This window comes from Stegodyphus dumicola, chromosome X1 (assembly GCF_044657685.1).
Source record: "Stegodyphus dumicola isolate Sdum_Otavi_A_Nest chromosome X1, ASM4465768v1".
Classification (NCBI taxonomy): Eukaryota; Metazoa; Arthropoda; class Arachnida; order Araneae; family Eresidae; genus Stegodyphus; species Stegodyphus dumicola.
In genome coordinates, this window is record NC_140780.1 from 239,383,161 (window position 1) to 239,406,310 (window position 23,150).

A 23,150-nucleotide genomic window follows, 5' to 3' on the forward strand; every position below is an offset into this window, starting at 1 on the left:
ATAATTGCGCTTAAATAACTTAAAGGTAATAATTAGGATTAAAATATGAACAAATGTCTTCAAAAACGGTTTATTAGATTCTTGTTTCACTATTTTTGGTATTATTATTATTAATTTGATAAATACACTGCTGGCCATTAAAATTGCAACACCAGGAGGGAGTGATATGAGGAACTTCAAAATGACATGAAAGGAAAAAGAGTTTTGGATATGCAAATGATTAGTCTTTGAGCGCGTTTAGACGACGCAGGAGGGAGAAACGACATCTGAAGCTATGCATAAAAAGAAAAGTTGTGTAGTGGATTTCTCATTCGGAAAGCAATTTGTGAGGTCGGAGTTTGCTCAGAATATCGTGTTATGCCTCGAATAAGAAGAAATGCTTACCAGCAAGTGTCGGAATTCGATAGAAATCAGCCCTGCAAAACCGTACAACCACATCACGTACCATCAGCCAGGAAATGTTTGCAGCATACAGAGTCGTAACTAGGGTTTTCAGCGCCCAGGGACAACTGAAGATTTCGCGCCCCCTACTGCTTTCCAGGGATGGAAAGCATTTAATTCTAAAATGTCGTAACATCAGTTTGGCGCCCTTTGGATTCTGCGCCCGGGGACAGGTGCCCCCTTGCCCCCCTCTAGCTACGCTTCTTGCAGCATATCCATTATCCGCTTGTACGGTGCGTCGATATTTGCAGCAGCGTAGACTATCAGCAGGGCGACCATTACCTCGGCTTCCGTTGACAACGCAGCATAGAGAGAAACGGTGACTCTGGTGCGCCGAATAACAAAGCTGGATGTAGGAGTGGCAGAATGTCGTCTTTTCAGACGAGTCCCGGTTTTGCGTGCAGTATTCTGATGGCCGTATACGTGTCTGGAGGCTCCGAGGAAATCACACGTCAGCTGCTTGTATTTGATATCGGCATAGGGGCCCTGCACCTGGTGTGATGGTTTGGCAGCCATTGGGTACACGACACTCACCTATCTAGTTTAAATCGACGGTAATTTGAACGCAATTCGGTACATTTCTGCCATCTTCGGCCGAGTGCTTGTGCCCTGTCTTCGAGACCTGCCAAACGCTATTTTGCAGAAAGATAATGCAAGACCAAATGTTGCACTTCTTGTTCTGACATTCTTCGAAACACTGAATTTTCTATTGCTGCCCTGGTGTGCATCTGTCAACCTTGGAAACATCTGGTCGTTTGTTGCTAAGAGACTGGCCCGCTACTCCTCTCCAGCTAATACGGTTGATGAAGTGTGGCTTAGAATTGAAGCAGCATTGTCATCCAAGCCCAGTTCGACACCATGCCTAACCGGGCAAGGGGACATTTAGCTGCCAGGGGTGGCAGTTGTTTCTACTAATTTCGTACTTATGTAAACCCCCAACCTGTTCACAAGTTTAATCCTTTTGTCTTCATGCCATACTGTTTACGTACAATAAATATCTTTTTTATATTTGCTTTCCTTCATGGTGTTTCAGTTTTCCAATTTTTTAAATGTATTTGGCATAAAATTGCCCAACTTAATTCTTAAATTACTTCATTCAGTAATTTTCAACCTGCGCCTTGTTTTCAATAGTAAATTATTGACTTAACAAGAGCCTACTTCCATTTGGTAAGAAAAGTCAATAATGCTGGGTCTGTAACTTTTTTTATTTTGGTATATTTCTTGCGAATGACTTTTAAATTCCAACACTTAATGTATCCATTTTTTTAATAAGATTTGCACTTGAACATCCGCCTTCGATGCAATGAACTCTTCTTGCATCGTAATCTCAAGATCAGATATATCGCAGTTCAACAGTTCTGTGATATTTACGTTTTCTTTTTTATATTGCATGGAAAATTATTATATTTAAAAAATAATATCGATTTTATTAAATATATAAATAATCTTAGTGCATTTAGCCCTTGTATTTATTTTACATGAATTCCTCTTTACTACCTGATAAGCAGCGAATAAATTAATTATAATTTTTTTTAATAAAATGTCGGGATTTTGGTTATGATGATCGATTGCCTGTGCATATTCGGCTGTCAACCCCCAAATAGATTCCTTTATCATCATTGACGCCTTTTAAAATTTAAAAATTTAATCGAACCAAGGGTGTCAGTACCTGCCCAATTGGAACCCTTGTTCTAAATGATAAATAAATAGCCATAATATGAAACTTCTGTTAATAATAGCAAGATACAACGTGTCTTATGCAAATCATTCTTAGTAAGTTTTTGCACGAAACATGTAACAGGGTTGTGTGCTTACCAGCTTAGATCACGCATACTTATTAGCCTTTTTTCCGAAAACTGCGCTTCGTTTCAGGAATTATATGCACATGTACGAGAAGCAGCTTTTTTCCGGCCAGATACAAATAGAAGGCGTAGTGCTGCCATCTTGCGGAATAAATTAGTTCAGCCCAATCTCTTCGTCTGGCTCAGACGATAAAGTCGGCTTTTGACAACGGTTCATAAACTGATGACTGGACAGCGGAAAACCTCTGATGGTTCCGAAGTTTATAGGTCAGTCCCTTTCCGATATTTATAAATTTTCCTATTTTGTGGGAATAAAGATGCTTTTAGTGCGATCAATGATATAATAACACAAATTGTCAAGTTTTATCAAAATAGAAGATCTAAATGTAATGATATTATTGTAGTAATAAAACTTTGCATAAATCAACTTGAAAGGTAATTTTGTATGCAGTGTATGCTTTTATCGCAATATATTTTTCGACGACTGTGAAGCATTTTTATTCCTCACATGACTGTGTTTTTCACTAGCATTTTAAGTGTTATATACGGCAGTAACAGTGACAACTTTTAAATACTAATGTTTCTTTTTTACTTATTTCTTATCATTACAGGTTTTAAATATATTACAAGTATTAATGTTTATTTCATGGTTTAATTATTAGTATATACGTAAATTTTTCTACCTGCCAATGTAAAATTTTACATTTTCCTGAATTTAAAAATATGATATTTATAAGACTAAAACAGTGAAAGATATCTTTATTCAAGACATTTTATCTTACATTTTCTTGCACTCAATGTATATTTCTAAAGCTGCATATGGAGGAACAAGCTGTAATAACTAAGTTTTTGTTCCGCGTTTAGAAGTAGTGGAAAGCTGAGGGAAAGCAAATTTAATAAATGTTTGATATGCTCATCAATCAGAAAGAAAACCCTCTATATCGCTTGAGTGCGTATATAAATACACTACCTTCCAGCGGGAAGAAATGCTTTCGTGGAGGACTTTTTAAGGGAAATTGTCTCGTATCATTGGTACACATTGGGCAAACCACGAAACTCTCATGCCTCTCAGTATTAGAAGAAAGATATACTTGTTAATGCATAAGAGAATATCGTAATACTCTAAACTTCCAAACGCTGTTTTATTTGAGCAGTTGCTTCTTATGTATTAGCAGTGAAAGTGCTTAGATTTCTTCCTTCATGAAGAATCTTTTAAGTGCAGGTAATTTCATTGGTGCATAACTTAAAAGGATTGGAAGAAAGTGTATGTTTTCGTAAGTGCATATTATCTAAAAACAATAATTTGCTTAAAAACAAAAGTTGACTTAAAGTTCAGTGAAGCTTCCAATGTAGCAAACGTTACAAGAGCATGTTTTCTCATATTTCTATTTTAAATTCATATAAAAACTATTTCATAATTTATTGACCATTATGATTACTCCTAAATAACTTAAGATTATCAAAAGTACAGTTTAAAAATACGATTTCTAAGGGCTTCATAAAATTTATTAAAAAATTTTCTGTCTCCAGTTTCGAAGGAGTTTATGAAGTAATTGAAAATAGTGAAAAAGTTTAGAATTTTTGCAAATAGATGAATCTAGAAATCATCGTTTATATAAAGCAGTCATGAAATGTTTGTAAAACAAAATGTCATGTTATTTTATGTAATGTGATGAATAATCAAGTATACATGTGTCTAGTATACATGTGTCAAGTATACATGTGTCAAGTATACATGTGTATACATGGGAATATCAAAGGAGAAAAAGAAATTTCCTACAGAAATACAAGTTCTAGGAAATTTTTTTTTTTTTAATGTGTGCTATTCGTGCTTTTAAATTTAGCAAAAAATTGTGCAAAAGAAGCCTAAAATGATACTAAGACTTTTGGAATCTACATCCAGTTTAATACTGAAATAACCATTTTATATTTCACAGGAAAGTAAAACTCAGTTAGAGCCTCGCGATATCACCTGGAAGAAATATATGAAGCATTTTATGAAATTAGGGAAAATTTAATTAAAATATAACATGAAAAACAAAATTTTCCTATTGCAGTTGAAGATTTGTAATGCATATTCTATCTGATAATATGACTTCCCGTTTTTATAGTGAATATCATCAGCAAACTCTTCTGAGATAAAATATAAATTTAAAATTTTTGTGCAATTGATTTAAAGAGTAAAAATGCTTTATGAGAACAGATTCATATTATAGATTTTTCTGAAAATTGAGGGGGAAAGCAATAATAATAAAGGTAATATAAGGAGAACCAGAATTCGACGCAAATGAAATTCGGCGAAAACATAATACATGGCAGTTTCATTACAGACATAACAATCTCCGCAAACCCTATAGGTAAATTCAAAACCAGCCTATTTTATACGCCTTTCGATATATTTAAGCTGAAATTTCTGAATAAAAAATTTTGGCAATGATAATTTTTGCATTATTGATAAAAATAAAAATATACTGGAAGATCTAGATAAAGAGACATATATAGTACTAAACATAAAGAGACATACATAAGTACTACGAGATATGTGATTAAAGAGCTACAGCAAAGATAAATTAGAAAACGCGTAGTCCTTGTTAACTTCTCTAACAATTTAACATTTTCTAACTTAATAATTTAGTTTAAAATAACTTTTAATCTTACATATTGATGCTATAACTGGAAAATGATCATTTTCGAAACCAAATTTAATATTAAAAATAAATTATATCTACGACAATGACATGCACACACAAGAAATAGCCTCTAAATCTTACGGAAATTACATGTTTGTCGAATTAGATATTGAAAGAAATCCTACAAAAATGTAAGTAACAGGTTCTTTTTCAATATAGTTTTATTGTTTTACCTTCCTCTAAAATCTTTTGCAAGTCTCAAAGAAAGTGAAAATAAAACATTCTGAATTCGTAGGTGGGCGCCGAAAACCCTGGCGTTGATCCAGCAAGAAATAATAATTTTTCCTAATAACTTACTTCTTCAAACTTAACCTGTAAATAATGTGTTGTTTATTTTATGAATACAAAGAATGTGATACCAATCCAAATTATTATTATTATTTATTACGTTTTCCCGCCTTTAGTCACTACACGGAAAGGAAGGGATGCCCCGTGGAGGACACTTTAAGGGAAACTGGTTCGTATCCACATTATACATGAGAAAAATCACGAAAACGCCCATGCAGCCACCCCGTTCGCTGGGGCTCGGACCGAAAAACCAGTGTTCTGCAGCTTTTACCGCTCGGCCGCTTGGTAGGCTAATCAAAATAGTTAGAACACTCAGATTCATGCAACTAGTAGCGATAGCGTAGCCCATTTCTAATCTTAAAACTAAAAAAGAAAAAAAAAAAATTATCTGGGCGCAAACAGACAATCAGGCTTGGAAACGCACAAGTGGCCAGCCCGTTCGCCGGGATTCGAATCCGAGCCAAACTACCAGTGTTCAGCGACTTTACCACTTGGCCGCTGGTGGTCCTACTATGTTGTACTGCACTACTTTTTCTTTGAATCCTCAGGTATTGTTTATATTAAAAGCAGATTATTTTTAACTTTAGTTATCAAAATTCGATCAACATAAATAAATTTTAGAAAAATTAAATTATTACTAAAGCCAGAATTCGTTCTGATTATTCTTTAACACTAGTCGTCCAGTTCTACTTGTACTACCTTGGATAAAATATTGTAGAAAATCCTAAGAAATGACCTTCGTGCCTTGCGTGCTAAGCGTAGACCTCTGTGGCTAATCTACGTTCATTTCTTTTTCGGTCTCTTGCCGCGTGTTTTATTGAACATGTAGTTGCCAGAGTGATGTCATATTTCTCTTCTTATCATGTAAAAGAGAAATAAAATTCAGGCGTGCTCTGACTGAAACTGAAAATATGCAAAACGTTAATGTTGAAGAACTGTTAATTCACCTTTAAAAGATGCAAACTTTGAAAATCTGTGTAAACGGGCGCTATTTATGAAAGTAGTATTAAGTGGTTTAGAAAATCTGATCATTATGTTCTAAACTTAGCTTCGTTATGATCAAGTATTTTCCTTCCTATTTTATTACCTTAAGAATAAAATATGTCAAAAATAGTTACCCGCTTTGGATACATAACCTAAACCTAAACTCAACTTACAAACCGTAGCGCCAATACTGGCAAACCGGTAAAACTAAGAAACAGTCAAAGAACCAGACAAATAAAATAACAATAATTAACCAAATTAAAATACTGAGCAACTCGCCCTTAACTTGTCCTCCGAGGAAGATTCGCTGACCTCGCCAGCAGGGTCTCCTAGACCTTTATTCTGAATAAATTCAACATAATAGCTAGAATAATATGTGATACAACTAAATATTTTGTTTTAACAATTTTGTGAATGGAGATTTTCCATCTTTGCAAAACACTGAATCACTTATTCATTTAAATTAATCAATTTTACATTACTTTGAACATAAATTCATAATTGTGTAATATATTATTGCTTATTACATAATCTTTCTAGTTAAATTACATAAATAATCACAAGTATACAATTCAACTTAGTTACAATTATAGAAATTTACTGCATAATCAAACTAGTTCGAAATAGTTATATCTGATTAGATTATTTACAATTTTCATAATTCCCAACCTGGATTTTCTTTCGTAAATAAATGCATTATATTTTCTCTTGAAATATTTAAAAAATATTCTTAGAGATTATCTGTATGCATTCACACAAATAGTGTACAGAGTTTGTGCTTTACAATTTACATTTTGTGCTTTACAATCACATTTACATTTGACTTTCTTTCTGTGAAATCTCTTTAAATATTCTGGACATTGTCCATGATGTGTCAGTGCTTCATTAATTCTTTCATCAGTAGAGAGTCTTGTTGTTTTAACTTTAGAAAAATCCGAAAGACTTTTCTTCCACTGTTATCATTGTCCCATCGGTCTTGGCATTTTTTCATTATTTCTTTTTGCAATGATGTTTACATGTATTCTATTGAGACGGTGGAGAAAATATCTATATTATCGTTCTTAGTTGATTCCTTTGCAGTATTATTTGCAGCTTCATTTCCCAAAACTCTTGATTTGTGTGATCTTTAACTCAATTAATTTTGAGGTTATGGTTTTCTACAAATTCTACATTTTATTTATGACTTCAATTACTTTTTTAACAACACATTTTCTAGAATTTATTGCTTTCAACACACTTTGAAAATTGGTGTAAACTAAAGCAAAATAATTTACCAAATCATTTTCACAATACATAAAAATCATACCAAATCATTTTCAGTACATAAGCGTGTTGCATACAAGCATTTAATTCAATCAATCCAATACATTTGCCAAATTTTAGAGTAATGTTAATCTTTTATGAATTTCTGCTGATTCTGCAGTGTCTGATTTCCGTAAGAAAAATCTGCGTAAAGTCTGCGTAACTGTTAACATCTCTCAAAATGTTTTGTTAAATGGCTGTATATTTAGTCAAATCAACTAGTAATGGGTAACACATATTGGCGTTTCTTCAGCTGCTGGAGCGTGAGGAGATAACGTGTGCAAGTTAATTCACGCTACGCCAATTTCTATTGCTTATTATTAACTATTTTAATATTTAGTTATTTAGTTCTTCAGCGTATTCTTTTGTTACACTGTTTCCAACTCTTTTACAGACTTTTTATACTTTTTATGAAGGCATGAAAATATTTGTAACTTTATAATAAACATCTTGTAGTAAGCTCAGGTAATGTTTTTTTTTTTTTTTTTTTTTAATTATTATGGCGACGCACGCAAGGGTACATCCAAGGGGAGAGATGCTTTTGTGTAATTTGAGATTTGATTTTTGTGTTTATTCAAGGCAGAACGGTTTTTTTTTTTTTTTTTTTTTTTTTTTTGTGGCACCAGAGTATCACTTGAATACTGAGGTGAACAGCTAATGGATATCTAAAAGCAGGACAAATAATGGAACTGACTTACTGAATATTCAAGACAGACAGTCTATTGTTGTTGTCTTGTCCATGAATTTCGTGAAAGAATGTTGCCAGAGCCTCAAGGAGGTTGGACTTCTATTTCCACCCCAATTTTAAGGGAGAGCACACCCTGGAGGGGGGTGGCCGAGGGTTTCCCTTTCACCAAGCCACACGAGAGGACTTTTGGCTCGCCATATATTTAGAGTGTCCCTATGCCGCAAAGACAGTATACATTCATGCTTTCTCTGAGACATCCATGCTTTCTCTAACATCCAGGCTTTCTCTGAGATTTGAACTCGGACCCTTCAGTATCGCCGTAAGCTCTTCTACCCACTATAACATCTGGGCGTCAGACAGTCTGTTATGAGAGGAATTTGATGACTAGGCAGCTGGATTTAGGGCTTTCAGACACCGTTGAAAATTTTATACTGAAAACTGAAAACTGTATACTGAAAGCTCAATGAAAAAGATATTTACAAAAACCAAATGTTTCTTTCTCTGCTATTCGAACAAAAAGGGACCATCTGTTGCAGACAGTATGAAAACTGGATTCTGCAACAAAAGGTCTGTTATCTCCAATGATAAGTTGAATTTAGCGTCTTATTAGCAAACTTATTTGTGAATTTCTTGAAACCAAAAGCACTAAGTTAAGTAAACTAACCAATTAAATCTCTTGGTTTAAATCTCGTTGTGGGACATCCTTTGCTTAATTAGTATGGTAAAAATCTTCTCCGAGAGATTTCTGAGCTGTAAAAGCCATGTTGGTGAAGGAGTGGAATTTGGGTCTCCAAAATTTAATTACAGTATTGGGTAAATGTTAAAAACGGATCTCCAATTGCAATATAACATTTAATGGGGGTGAAGGCTAAGGATAAAATATTGTTGCCCCCATTGTTAGGGCATTAGAATAAAGTTATAAAGTATTTCTCCAACCTTCTTAGCATGCCTTCGGGGTGTAGTGATCAGCACACTCGACGCGTATTCGAGAGGTCCGTGGTTAGAGTCCCGGTGATAGCATTGCTCACTTTTCATCTTTCCTGCTTCGAAATAACCTAATGGACTCTACAAAGTATATTATTTTTCAAAAAATAAAAAATATTTTGAAACACCCAAAAAATAAAAAAAGGTTTTTCCGTTGCTGGGTACGGAGATATTGTAAAATGCATATGAAGACAGGTACAGGTAGAAGCTAGGCCAGCACCTCCGTAGTACCACAGGTAATTGAGGTATTGCTGAACCTAGCTAACTGTTAAACTTTCCACCCCAATTTTGAGGGAGAACATCCCGGGGAGTGGTCCGAGGTTCTCCCGCCCCTCTTTTTTTTTTACCATCAACCACTTGAGAGGACTTTCTGAGATAACTGAGTTCTGGTATTAATAGTGTACACAAATCATATTGAGAAAAGACTGTCCTTGAAAAGTTCAACAACTGATGCTTCCAAAAGCATAAATGTAAGAATAATTTTTTTTTCTAAGGCGGAAGGTGTAATAAGCAAGTCTTCTGCCTTTAAGATAAAGGAATTTCAGCATTCTCCCTTCTTCTCCGTCTCGGACAAAGGCGGACAGTGGATGTGCTTATTACCAAATACTACCCTATTCCTCCCCCCTTCCAAGTCACTTTTAGTGTCCTTTCCGCTGCAGCGAAATGGAAGAAGAGAATAGCCGCTTTTCCCCCCATGCGATCGAAGCATGGAGGTAGGAAAGGCACATATTCACGTTATACCATGGAGGTAGGAAAGGGAGGAGGGCCAACCCGCGCTAAAAGTGAAGCACTGCTTTGAAGCTTGGGTTACCAGATGGGGTGTTCTTTGTTTACATTCAGAAGCTCGCTTGACAAGATTCAGATACTATTTCGACACACGACAGTTCCATAGAAATCGAAAAAGGGACACTTTCGCATGAAAGAAACATTCATAGTGTGATGGATAATAGCAATTTGTATAGTTTAGTGACATTTACTCAAAAATCACATCTTGGTTATTTTTCGATAACTAACAACAGCGACTTTGATTATGAATTTGTTTTATAAAATTATAAGCTGTTGCACTACAAAAATATAGATTTTAAGAAAAATGTTATGCTTAAAGAATGAAAAATACCTTACGGTACATTTAAAATTGTATATGTCTTTCGATACCCTTGATAGAGTATTAGCTACTTTTATTTTATTTTCCAAAAGTCAAAATGTTTTAAATATAACAAATTTTTTTCACATCCATATATTATTGTAACATGTACCTTTTAAAATTTTTTAGAGGAGAGGCTTTACTGCTGCTCATTTTAAACCCATCGTTTTAATTTTGTATATCTGAAAAATAATCACTTTGGGCTTACACGTTTTATAAATATAAAATTATACATGTTAAAATATTTGTAATTAGGCACATAGGTCAGATTAAGTTTTTATTAAATAGAGTAACGCATGCAAGGGCTATCTGCCTAAAGAGAGAGATGCCATCGTGGAGGAATTTTGAAGAAAAACTGACCTTTGAGTGGGTATTAAAAATAATACTTATAATTTTCATTCAAATTATATTCATGTATATTTTTTATGTAAAACTTTCGGGTGTATGCTAAATTAGTGTAAATTACTTTACACGAAAAATATAGTGAATGCACAGAAATTAAAGATTTGCACATGCCGGAAATGAAAAATAGGAAATATGTATGGGTATTTATGCATGTGCTTGCAAAAAGCATGTATCTGCCTTTGATAAACTACTTAAATATTCATTAAATTATTTATAAATGTATTTGAAATGAAGAATTTATTCACTTATAAACAACTGTGAAAGTACTGTGAAGAAATCTAATTATTAAATGTATCTAATTTATAATGATTATAAATGTTATCTAAATATATAATAACCTTAATATTGAATTGTAAACATAAATTGAAATCCTGTTGACAAATACGTTATAGAACTATTTAAGCAAGAATTGTTCGTATTGGAAAGCAATCTGTTAAAAGGTATTGTAAAGCAAATGCTATGAGATGCGCACTTAAGAACGTAATAAAGAGTTTTGGAATATGTATTGTTGAAATGAAGGGTAAAAAAAATCTGATAAGTATAATTAAAAGAATTATTCCTCTTACATTGTATAATAACTCAGTTACAAGTTTTAAATAATACTTAAAAAAAAAAAAAAAAAAAAAAAAAAAAACTTTTTGTATCTCTTTCAGAAATGTTCAGAGAAAGTCAAGTAATATTTAAAGTATTTCGCTAATTCCTAATAATTCTCTAATTTAAAATGAACCGAACAGAGCATTAATTATAAATTGACTTACATTTTTCGATTTAAAAGAAGCCAAAAAATCATGTCATATTTAAGAAAGTATTTTAGGAAGAAGCTCTATAAATAGAAAAGTAATAATGCATAATTTTAATATTAATAATACAATAAACTTTGATCTTAATTTTTATACCTTAACCGAATAAAATCGAATTACCTGAATTTTTTTTTCTAATGTAATTAACGAAAACTTGTGAAAATATTTCATTCAAATTAAACCATTCTGAGAAAACTGTCCTGTGAAAAGTATAGCATTTAATTCCGTTCAGAATGAAATGTTGTTTAAAAATATGTTGTTTTCACATACTTAGGACTCTGAAGTGTTGTAGAAAAAGAAAATATATACATTTATATGTATATTTACGACGTAGTTACAAAATATTTACATCCGAACGCGTCAAATCCCATAGAACTCAATGGTAAATGACCCAATGTTTTGGTCACCACGTAGGGATCGCCGGTGCTTCAGAGCAGGCTACGGGAGAAACTTGTTTAGGGCTACTCCATCTTACTTCACCTCCATGGATCGAAGAGACTGCAACATCAGTCTACGATCCCCCAGGCAGTTTGACATCAGTTGCTCCAGACAACGTGTCTGCTTTCCCCTCCCTGCAAGACCCTGAAGGAAATGTGGATCTTCGCGTAAGAGTAAGTCAGCTGTACAATACTTGTATTGATATTGCGAGCACTAGAAGAGGGGGAAGGAGACTTATTCCCCAAAGCCTTTTTACACTGCTTAGAAAACATTTAGACGAATTAAAATTACTTTCCTTGAGAAACACAAAGGATATCCAAATGACTGTTCCTCTCACAGAAACATCCTCAGTTCCTACCCAAGGTAATCCTCCTCTACATGACATCGCAACATGCAAAGGGAATTACAGTGACGGAAACGCAAACGCAGACCTCTGTTATTGTAATGGAAAAGAAACCTTTGCCGAAATCGTGGCCAAACCACCGAAGGAACGCGACCCGGCTATCCTGATATACCCTAAAAATGATACCATAGGTCCCATTAATGATAAACTCAATGAACTTATCCCCCTTAAAAAACATTAAAGCAAAAATAAACAGGATTGCTCCGATTAAAAATGGAGGAATTGCCATCTGTTGTAATTCTGAAGAGGAGCTAAAGAAGGCGTCAGATGCACTGAATGATACAGCGGATGCTAAATCCTTCTTTGATATTAAGACTCCAAATTCAAGATCACCCAAAGTATCTATTAACAATATTCCTAAAGATACTCCTCCAGAACTCATAATAGAAGAACTTGTTGATCAGATCAACATTGAAAAAGAAGGCATCTCCGCTGTCTTTAAGGTAAAAGGAAGACTTCCTAATACTGTAAAATGGATTTTTGAATGTAATTCTTCAACCTTCAAGACATGCACGGAACACAGGAATATTACTTATAACTGGAATTTTCTTCCTATTGCAGAGTTCTTTGGCGTCAAACGATGCTTCCACTGTCAAGACTTTACGCATTCTCAGAACAAGTGCAAATTTAAATCTTATTGTGCATTCTGTGGAGGCAATCACTCAATAAAAGACTGCAGAGCCGAGATACCTAACTGCATAAACTGCAGATTGTACAACAACGCAAATGTAACAAACATTAATTACAAGCATGCAGTATATGCACCTCAGTGCCCACTGTACAAAAGAGATCGAAGCTATCACAAATTATCAAATAGTCTAAATTATACTTCATTTCGATTCATCAACGCAATTTGGCCTTTGATTTACCTAGTTACTCTTCTCTTTTTCTCATTTTTCATATTGCAAAGTATTTTTATGGATGCCTCATTTTCCACAAATCCTTCAATGCTAATCAAAACTTCACAGATCCTCAAGAACCTTAACTGTCTTCAGTGTAATCTTAGGAGATGCAAGGAAGCCACATCTTCACTTGTGCAGTTCGTCTCAGAATCCGATTACGATATCTTACTAATCCAGGAGCCATACAGCGTGAAAGGAGAGTTAAGAGGATTTCCATTATCATGGAATATTTTATATAAAAACTTAAGCAAAGATTTTCCAGTTCAGAAAAAAAAAAAAAAAAAAAAAAACCCAGAGCATGCATTGTCGTAACGAGCAAACAATTAGACCCTACTGTATGCAAAATTGATAGAGACATTATATCTATCTCAATTAATTCAGGTACAGTACAACTATGCATTTCTTCTTGCTACTGTTCGCCCGCAGAAGAAATTGAAAGAAATCTTATATACCTTGACAATATAATTCAGAATGCTCCGACTGCACATCACTTTATCGGTGGGGATATGAATGCCCACTGCGTGCGATGGGGATATCCAAAATCAGATTCTCGAGGCGAACAAGTAGAAGATTTCATAGCTGCCAACTCTCTCGTCCTTCACAACGACACCGTACAAGGGTCTACCTTCGAAACATGCTCAGGTAAAGGATGGCCTGACCTGACCCTTTCAAGCACAAATGTCAGCACCTTTCTTAAAAACTGGGAGGAAAATAATTCGGATCATAAGTTCATTCACTTTGAGATTGATCTCACTTTTTCTAGTACCAGCACGAAACGTTTTCACATAACTGAATCTGGCATCAAGAAATTTAAAAACCTCCTTGCTAAAGAAAAAACTTCCATTTTGAACGGCATAAACTACTGCAGGGATCGCAACCAATTAAATGAAATCTCCAGTAACTTTTTCTCAATCATACAAAGAATATTCAAACAGAGCTTTAAAATTAGAGCTCCAAGAAATAAATTCACCTGGAAATTGGTGGACAAAAGAGTTAAGGGCAGAGAGGAACAAAACTAAAGCCTTAAGGAGGAAAATAAAATCTACACTGGACGACAATTCTAGGAATGCTGCATGCGTAAGATACAACGAGCAAAGAAGGATTTACAAAAAGAAAATTATGGAAGCTAAATTAAACTTGTGGAAAAAATTTTGTTCTCAAAATAAAGATACGTATGGCATCCTTCATAAATTGGCAACTAGGAAATTCTTCGTTCCCACAAAAATTACGCTTCCCAACAAAGATTACGTAAGCAACAACAAGAGTATTCCTGATTCCCAGATTCTATCGCAAGAAGCAGCAACCAAAATCCTTGACGCTATCTTCATGGATGACAATTCAGAAGATGACACACCCGAACAGAGAGAGATTAGACTTTCCAGTTTCTCACAGAATGGCTCAAAAGACTCCCCCTTCACTCTACAAGAAATTAATAGTATTATCAAGCACCTCAACAATAAGAAAGCCCCGGGCCCCGACTATATAAACAACAAAATTCTAAAAATTTTGCACAATCATGACCCAAGAATCCTTCTTAATTTCTTCAATAAATGCTTAGAATTGTCGACCTTTCCCGATAACATGAAGAAAGGATAAATTATACTTTTCGAGAAGAAGGATAGGAACCCCGAAGATCCTTCTGCATTTCGGCCAATAAATTTGCTGCCCGCCATAGGAAAAGTTCTAGAAAGACTTATTGCCGAGCGGTTGAGATATCACTTTATCAAAAATCAAACAATCAGTAAACACCAATACGGATTCAAAGCCAACTCAAGCACTATTCATGCAATTGATAAAATACTGAAGCAAATCCAACATAATAAATCAAAAGGTGAACATAGTGCACTTATTTGTGTTGATTTAAAAAGGGCCTTCGACTCAATATGGTGGCCTTCAGTATTACATGCACTTAATAAAGCCAACTGTCCCTCTAATCTTCTCAATATTCTCATTCATTACTTTCATAATAGAGAAAGCATATTCATTCATAACAACATGATAACCAGCAAAAAATTTACTAGAGGATGTCCCCAAGGATCCGGCTTGAGTACTGATTTCTGGGCTCTCACCTTTAATGACGTCTTAAAATATGAATTTCCTGATCATACGAAGATCTTCGCGTTTGCGGATGACACTGCGTTCGTTGTTAGTGGTAGGACTAGAGACATCCTCGAAAGGAATGTGAACAGTTCTCTCAAACAGCTTAACATAGAATGCCAGAGGTTGAAACTCTGCATTTCGCAAGTGAAGTCCAAGGCAATACTTTTTAACAAGCCAGGCTAAAAGCTCTTAAGAAAGCCCGCATTCACCCTGGACGGAAAGAAAATTAAGATTACCCAAGTCCTGAAGTTTCTGCGTATCCACATAGATAACCAACTTAATTTTATGCACCATCTCACAGAGACTCAGAAAAAGACTAATCAAATCGCTTATAATTTCAGAAAAATGCAAGGTAGTAACTGGGGACTTTGTCCTCACATTCAAAAAATTTTATTTATAACAGTAATTTCAAGTATAGTGAATTATGGGGCTGCAATCTGGGCGGAGACTATGACAGAAAGGAAGAAAAGGAAACTTTTCGCCATTCAGAGACCTTTTCTCCTGAGCATTTGCAAAGCCTATAAAACAACAGCTAATTTCTCTCTATGCGTTCTTACTGGGATTCCTCCCTTTCATTTAATTGCGACGAAGGATTCAATTAAAGCCAGAGTACTCCAGTTGAAGGAAGATGCTTACCTGAACGGCAGCACCTTTTCTGCCTCAAAGTATGAGTGTCCAGCCATACAATTGACCTACCATCCTGCAAAGTATTGTAATTTAATTATCAATACGGACGCTTCAGCAATCAGTAGTAAAGAATGTCCAAGAGCATATACAGACGGCTCTAAAATTCATGGAGAAGTGGGCGCAGCATATGAAGACAGCAGGAACTTTTGAGATAGGTATCAGTACGAAATGTGTCCACCGAGGAGTGTAATTCAACTTACCACACGTCGTGACATGCCTCGCACAACATTATCCACCAGCTGTTGAGGCAATTGATCCCATTCCTGTGTCAGTGAAAGGATGAGAGTGTTCTTGTTCGTTTGAGGATGTTTTCGACTAGCAGGTGGCCTTCCCTGAGCATCCCAAACATTTCCAATGGAGTTTCGATCTGGAAAACATGTTGATCATACGACGCATTGAATATTCTTGAGGTCTAGATAGTCCTGAACAGCAAATGTCTGACGACATGGTGCGTTTTCGTCCAAGAAAAGAAATTTGTTTCCTAAAGCACCACGGAAAAGCCAAACATGAGGCAGTGGAACTATATCAATATACCCTTGTCCGGTCATAGTCCCAGCTGCAACTACATGTAGGGGCATGTGTCCGTTTATAATATTGCCAGTCCATACCATGATAGTGTATCTCGGATATCAGTCCGTTTCCTAGATATCTTCTGGTCGATAAACAGTACCACTCCCACTCAGGTCATTTGGTACCTACAATTCGATGACGGACAGAAACTACTCTCCTCTGAGAATAGTTTGCAAGCCCAGTCCTGTTCAGTCCAACTGGAATGCTCGCGACATCGTTGCAAACGAGCCGTGTGGTGCTATATAGACAATGAAAAGAGACGCACAACAGGTCTGCTGGCGCATATTCTTCCTTATTACAAACATCTAGCTGCAGTTTTTCGGGAGATCCGCTGTGTCAGCAAGAAACTCATTCGCCACGTGCTGAGCTGTGGTACGTCGGTTTCTTTTTGCAGATAGAGCAATGTACCTACCCCCTGTAGGCGTCTTACATCGAACACGATCTCCTCCTAATGCCGACAACCTGTTCCAGTTATTTTAAATGTTTCCACAGCCGTGAAACAATGCTGGGAACGATCGGGAATTTCCTGGCAACAGTTGTTATTTTTTACCCCATTTCGATCTTTCCGATGATACGGCAAGCGTAAAATTATCTAAGTGATGCCGAGAAGACACACCGAAACTCTGCCGTAAAACTTGGCACAACAACAACCCGCACGGATCAAATCCTTTAAATCTTTTATCAGCGCCATCACTTTATGAACAGGCGAGTAAATTAAAATTTGTTTACGCACACCGCTTCTTAATGTATCTTACGCTTATTCTAATTTTCCACAATTTGCAGTTGCTACGGGTGATAGTGTTGTTTGTCCTAAGCAAATGTCTAGTAGTGTAGCATGTATTAACGAAGATCACAGTCTCTGTTAGTGTCAAGAGTCTGCATCTGCTTAAGAAGTACACATTTTCTAAAAAACTCATAGACGTCTATTATCGCAGTTTTGTCAGTCATAGCATATATAGTCGCAGCATAGCGTATGCATCATATTCTGTTTTTCCGTTTATACTGTGTCTCACCTAAATTAATTCATTATTGTTTTATTCAATAGCTTTTCAGATATCAGTGTTTTGTGTATGAATAGATAACTTTAGCCAGCGATATGTACAGAAGTTTTCTTTAGTTTTTCTGTTTATCTGGATTCATCAGTTGAAAAATTTATAATTATGAAGTGTTATAGAGTACGTTGGTTAGAGCTTTTCCACTAGTTAAAGACCTCATGGGATTAGACATAAACCTGTATATAATAAATTTCAAGAGAAATGGAAGAATCTGTCGAAATTTATCTTTTAGGAAAACAGAATTTTGTACATAATTGTATGTCAAGGTCCAGGTGGTAAAATATTTCTTTCTGTATTGGCCGCTTACTCTGTTATCTGAGAGGTAAGACTTTATTGCCATTAAAGGACACCAGATGACAGAAAACTTGATTGAGTTAGCAGTAAAATATGACTCACTGCATTAAGTAGGCTATAAAAATTGGGATTCCGACTGCTACAGCAAATAACGATTCAGGTCTGAAAAAAAAAATTGGAAGCAAAGTTTTCCAAATAATAAGAAGTGATTAAACTCCTAGTGAAAATATTCTGTCAAGGAAACAATTCAGTGCTGCGAAAGAGTATAAGGCGAGATATTTTTAAGTTGCGACCTGATTGAAGTCTAGAGATCCTAGTTATTCTTGGAAAGCAGAAAACTCTTTTCTAGAAACTTAAATGTCATTATTTTGAGAATTTTGAACCCTGCAAATTATAAATTTATAGTCGAATCGAATACTAAATATATTATTATGTATTATACAATGTAAATAACTGACAATTGGTAAATTGCCACTTACTGACTGTTAAATCCTGGGAGTGAGAAAATTTTATTCACTTATTATTTTATTTCAATGAAATTTTTATGAAATGTTTCCAACGTTAAATATTGTAATTTGTTAAGATACAGGGTGTCATGATGGTGGCTGAGTAGAGAGCTTATATCCAATTTAGAGATACTTCAGAGTTAAATGGGAATCTTTTAAATAAGATAATTAAATGTAATGTTGATGGCTATAGGCAATTTTCGAGTATATGTAATTCTGAGGGTACATTTTGTAAAAGTTGCGAAGTTACAGCTGAGAACTAAGGACGAAAATATAAGTTGCAAAATAAATTTAAATAAGAATTGGTTAACAAAGGAACAGATAACAACAGCAGCTTCTGAAATGAATCTTTTAAATGTTAATGAGAGGGAAGAAATACGTGCCTCATTCAAAGAAAGTTGACCTGTTTCAGAAAATACTATGTTAATCACCCTCAAAACTGCTATGGATTATAATCTCTCATATCTCTCATAGCCTTAATATTGCAAACGACAAGAAGAATATAAGAAACGAAAATATTTTAGAACGAAACTACGGACAGATGGAAAAATAAAGCACAAGTGCCTATCAGTTGCCCCCCCCCCCCCGTAGATTAACTGTAACATAGATTTAAATGATTTAAGGCATAACATTTTATGAGGGGCTATTTGAAATTAAAAAAAATAACAAAAATCTGTTTTTTATTTTTGAAGAGATAATTAAAACTGTTAAATTAATGGACTGTGTGAAAACATCAGATTTGATATGCGGCTGTTATCATATTGCAATGAAGCCTGAAGGCACTAAAAAGACTGCTTTTATCTCAATTGTTTTAGTGTGTGTATGTGAATTCATCTATTACGGTATGCATTTTTCAAATTATCTTTCAGACGTTGTGGCAGGGCTCCTCATTGTGGAGATCGATTGATGTTTTTCTGAGGCGGTCAGGTGTCAAAACAATATTCATTTACCTTGGTACTAGTGAAATTCTTGACTAGAAACTGCAGGATTTGTGTGAAGTGCTCTTGCTGTTGAAAGACGAGAGCTTAAAGGCAACAATTTATGCGAAAGGAATCTGCTTATTAACGTTATAGAATAACCCAAACTGGAATAAATTAGGAATGAATCCAACTTGAAACAGTCACACACTTTTCACGTTCAAAACTGCTAGGAAGTATAGGAGGCAGGCCAAATTTGGCGGTTTCGTTGTTAGATAATGATGGATAATAATTGTTAGATATTAATTAATATGGAAATATTACTTTTCGCTGTTATGTAATGATTTTATTTCGGCAACCTTACTTTTCATTAAGGAAAATGAGTGGGATTTTGGGATATTTTTCTGTCGACCACGTGTTATCTGTTTTTGAATGCTATTTGTTATTGTTAAAAGTGCGTATTTTTAAACGGCGAAAATAGAATCCTTGTGTGACTTCCAGGATGTTTGTTATGTTTTATAGTCGGAAGGTATGATTTAGGTATTTTTTTATTTTTTATTTTTTAATGATTTGGGACGAAAGGAAGAAATGTCCATGTTGTTACAGTTGTGCATGGGAATGGGTTTAATTGCGAAGGAGGTTAACTAGGCCGTGTTTACTGAAAGTATTTCATTTTTTTTGTGTGTGTGTGTCTTATCGTTTAGTATGGTTTTTTTTGATTATGATAAAGTTTGCGAGAATTACCTGCCTAAGGGGAGGGATGCCTTCGTAGAGGACTTTTTGAGGGAACATATTTTAGGTGGGGAAAACAACGAAAACGCCTGTGCTGTTTCTTCTGGAATGGTCGAACTATCATTCCAGTGTTCAGCAATTTTACCGTTCGGCCGCTGATGGCATGTTTATGTATACATAATTCTTATTTAATAATTTATTATTGATCATAGCGGGTGCACAGTCTTGAGATTTTGCAATTCTCTGCCACTTTAAGTGAAAACTAATCACTGAAACATCCGCTGATGGAGAGAAACAATAATTATACATTCATATATTCGTAATACGTATATGATGTTTAATGTGTGCAGTGGCAAGGCTGTGCGCTATGCGGAGTTTGTGCCATTATCTGTTTCTTTTTTCCAGCGAAAACAAATCGTTGTGTACATGAGGAGAATAACAGTAACCCCTTCTTTTATATAATATATGTAGCGTGTCCTAAAATCCATTTATTTTAAATTGATAAGGTGTGTTTCCTTTAGATGTTTTGATAATGCTTGCTGACTTATCATAAATATCAATAGACTGGCTATCTTTTTGAAAAATTGGCCAAACTTGTCATCTCGCATAGAATAAGTAATTTTTACCCTGTGTTCGAATAACAAATCAATAAAATTTGTGCCGAAACAACAGACCCATTGCGTGAACATAGGGAAAGAAATTTACTTTACCGAAAAAGGTAAGGTAATAAATTGTTTTTCGAAATAGAAAAGTATCGGTTTGAGCTTAAAATTGTCCCGAAACAAATAAGCTTTCCGAAACTTGTGTTAATGCTTCAGTATATTATATATGCGCCATAATAATACAGAATAAAAGGTCTAGTATACATCAATCGATGATATTGCCTGAAGATAGCGTTGTTTAGGTACGACAGGGCGTGAAGCTTAAAACATATTGACGGCAGTTTAAAAGTTTAGAATGTATTTGAATGGGAAACATATTAGCATTTTCAGGGAACCCGCAGCAATCGTTACTTTGTATGATAAGAAGAATACATAGTTTCAAGGCCGATTCGTTAGGCGTTAAAATGAAAGAATAAAAGTTAAATATACAGCAGAGGCGAGGGTAACATAATGCCTCTCTGCACGCGCTATCAGTTATTAAATTAAACTTAAATGAAAATGAAATAACATACAATGTTTTAATAACAGTTTTATATACTCTAAAACATATATAAAGAATGAGCGTTACTACTGAATTCAGAAAACTTTATAAATATTAAGCTTGGTTGAAGATGCAAAAAAGGTTGTTACTGAAAGCAGAAATGCTATGTAAGAAATTGCGAAATTCAAGTTTGTATCTGAGGTTGTCTATATTGAAAGTAGAAATTCGCATGATATTTATTGAAACCTCTGTTAAGATGTGTAAGAAACTTCATCTTCCAGAATACCGGATGTTTTTGTTTATATGTATTTTATAACATTTATTGCGGCTTAAAAACAGGTTTTCAAAAAACGAATTTTGAAGTTGGCTGGCTTTCGTTTTTTTACAGGTTTCAAATTTTAATTACTACTCTCAGTAAAAATTTTGTATTCTAACACTATGTCAGTTTTATGAAAGATGCCCTCAAATAATAACATAAATTACTTTAAAATACAACTTCCGCCAAAATAAAATAAATCTTATACTTAAATTACCTAAATGCGCGTCTTGGATAATTTTGATAGTATGAAATCTTTCATTAGAATATTAAATACATCTGCTTGAGGAGCTCCTAGTTCAAGCAGAATAAATAATGAAAATCTGCAGAGATATTAATGCTGCCTTTTGAATCAGTGTTTGTTAGGAAGTCACATCAAGTTTTTCTGTTGTCAGCCTCGAAAGATTTTACCTGTTTTTCGATTATGATAAATGATGTAAATGATAAGTCATATAATAAATAATAAGTTAAAAACAATAAAATACGAAACCTTCGTACAGGCTGTTCATAATATTGGCATAGTTACTTGCAAGGATTGATGAAGTTGCGTCATTTAAAATAAGTGTAAATCTTTCGACGGCATGTGAACTTAATGGCGACACTGTAATGTGAACGAAGTTAATTTACTGAATATTTTTTGTGACAGTATTCTTGAAGTGATGTAGAATTGTACATAATATTTCTTTTAGAAGAATAAGATAACAAATTTTTTAACCAAATTAAAAATTTTTGTTACATACATGTGTGAAGGTTGTCCTGTGGAAAATTAAAACTTGAATTTCCACATTCAAGTTGTAGTGTCCAGCTGCTTTAACCTCTAGCTGGATACAGGAGTAACAGGAAACTACACAGAAGAAAGGGTTCAAACCCTTTATTAACTCTTTAAAATTTACACTGCGTCAACTTGACGCTAACAAACTTCGCCTCCACTCGGGCGGTAACTGAAGAGCAGATAATTTACAAATCAAAAAGTTGAAATGTTTAACAAGTGCTAAACTAATCTACAGGGCTCAGCGAGATACCGACCTTTGACCTCCTCTATAACTAGTGGCAGCATATAAATGCATTTTAGCCACTTAAACCAGCAATCAGCAAATTATACCCTATGGCAGAGACGGCTGCGCGAGCCCAACTCTCTCACTTCCCTTCTAAAACCTCAGTATTTAAACTTTTCTCCTCAAGGTAGAATTTGCATTCTCATCACGCGCGCTACCCAATTTAACTATTCTGGCACTGACACTTAGGGGAATGAATGCTTATAGAAAAGTCTGAACTAAAATTTAAATTATTAGTAAAATTAAATATAAATCCCTACAAAGTCAATAACCCATTAAACTGTTCTCACATATTTTATTGAAAAACATATTACAGGTATTTATTATATAACTAAAATTCCTCTTTCATCTCAATTTTCTTAAAGGAATATGTTGAGCATGTTGTACTCTATCTTTATTACGTATTGTGCTTTCTCACGAAGTAAGATAATTTGTTTCAAGGATCTTAAAAGAAAGTTTCTCTCTTGCACTGTACAAAGGTAAGAAGCCGTATGAATAGGAAGA

At 34.7% G+C, this 23,150-nt stretch overlaps 1 protein-coding gene across 1 annotated transcript in view; it reads left to right on the plus strand.

Annotated features, from left to right (window-relative positions):
* The first annotated feature begins 2,380 nt into the window (after positions 1-2,380).
* Positions 2,381-23,150, plus strand: part of LOC118184364 (calcyphosin-like protein) — a 64,580-nt gene continuing 43,810 nt past the window's right edge. The window contains exon 1 of the mRNA XM_035354026.2: positions 2,381-2,510. The gene's annotated coding sequence lies outside the window, so the exon portion shown is untranslated. The remainder of the gene's footprint in view (positions 2,511-23,150) is intronic.